Raw genomic sequence first — 1,809 nt, 5'->3', positions numbered from 1 at the left:
GACCAATGGGCAGAACGACAATAATCTAATGCTCAAGGGTCAAAATAATTTTATGGGTCAATATATGCCCACGACCATGAGGGATTTGGGGATAATATTTTTTAGGAATAAAACGTATTGGAATCATATAATACAATTTTATATTCTACTTTTGAATGTTATCAAAGTAAATAGAGAAAAGTGATATTTATATTGTTGGATGATGTTAGTGAATAAATTTTATATAACATTGATACATTTCTAGATGAATACATAAGTATATTTTGATTAATAATGCTATCTACCAAATTTATATTTGCGGAATAAGTGAATCTAAAACATAATTTGAATTACCTACCAAATAGACCCTTATTTATTACCGCTCTTAAAGTACTACCCATTGTAAGTACCTTAAAATATAAAAAAATTTAAAAGTAAATAAAATCGATATAAAAAAATGAGACCTTAAGAAAAGATAAAGGATAAGGGATACAAAAAGATAAAAATATACTGAGAGAAAGGAAAGGGATACAAAAATACCCTACTTATAGAAAGGTCTAAATTACCCTTATTGCGAATATAAAAGCGTAGTGGAATTACTTATTCTCTCATCCTCTCCTCACCCAAAGTCAATCCATTTAGTGGTCAATCTAAAGAGAAAACAATGAGCACACAACTTTTGGTATTTCCGAGAGCTCTCACAATAGGATGGAGTGATAACGAGCAATACTAGAAATGCAACAAGGAGGTCTATTGCGGGTATAATCTTAAACCCAAATTTTATTTGCCTTTACTCAATGTAATCTCTCTCATTATGGTGTTCAAAAATTTGCAGTTATACAATCGAAGAAGCAGAGCTTCTTCGTGTATCTTGGTTTGATTGTTTCTTGGATCTGAGTTCTTCTAATTTCAAACCAAATACTTTGTACACAGTAAATATTGAGGTGAAGTTGAGAGATGGTTGCAATGGATGGGATGGTTCTTTGATCAAGAAAATCGTGTTGCCAGATGGGAATGTGATAAAGTCTGAAGAAATACTATATGGTAGGCCAAAAAACGTGTGGTTCAATATCTTGATAGGAAAGTTTAAACTTGACCAAAGTGGGTTGGTCCGATTTCAGTTGTCTCAATATGATACAAATTGGAAGTCGGGGATTATCATAAGAGCCCTTGTGGTGGAAACATAAAAATGAGCATGAGAACAATATGTTAAGAGATAAATATAAAGTAATAGAATGAAATGATAAATAATAGATCCTTTTACTTACAAGTAAGATGGGTAAAACACTTTGTGTTTTAGTTATGTGATAAACGTTGAATATTATGTAATACCATGTGAAAAGATAAATAATACAACCTTTTGCGTACTAGTAATAAGGTTAGTTTAAACACTGTAGTATGATTTTCAATCAAATATGTATTGTAAATCAATAGAAAGATCTAAGTGAATCATGTTGTTATCATCTGAACATACATAAGTTCTTGTCATCTAACTAGCATGTATGGAAGAAACAAAAATTACTAAAATAGCTTTTAGATCCTACAATTGGAAAATGTGATTTTAAACTAATTAAATATTTGAAAGGATGTGATTGTTTTAGCCGTAGAATAAGGTACGTGAGTTGAAAATTCAATAAGGAATAGTATTAAGCATTACATTAAGAGAACAAAATTGGTGATGCTGAAAGAAAACTTTATCACAAGGCACACATTCTTAGGCACGAGAGTTGTTTTATAAGATAGAAAGATTCATCTAGGGTCTGAAGGATTACTAGGTTATGTACTTGCCCATGAACCCACCAGTTATGCAATAATGTTGTGTATAGCAGC

General features: G+C 31.0%; 1 long non-coding RNA gene across 1 annotated transcript; it reads left to right on the top strand.

The window, feature by feature from the left end:
- The first annotated feature begins 622 nt into the window (after nt 1-622).
- Nucleotides 623-1,368, top strand: LOC150031092 (uncharacterized). Its single transcript, XR_016526185.1, has 2 exons — nt 623-738; nt 815-1,368. It is a non-coding gene; the product is annotated as an uncharacterized LOC150031092 (long non-coding RNA).
- The last annotated feature ends 441 nt before the right edge of the window (nt 1,369-1,809 follow it).

Source organism: Benincasa hispida, unplaced genomic scaffold (assembly GCF_027475165.1).
Source record: "Benincasa hispida cultivar pf3 unplaced genomic scaffold, pf3_genome.v1.1 HicScf1480, whole genome shotgun sequence".
NCBI classification, from domain to species: Eukaryota; Viridiplantae; Streptophyta; class Magnoliopsida; order Cucurbitales; family Cucurbitaceae; genus Benincasa; species Benincasa hispida.
The sequence above is the reverse complement of the archived record's forward strand: the minus strand, read 5'-3'. Positions and strand labels throughout refer to the sequence as shown.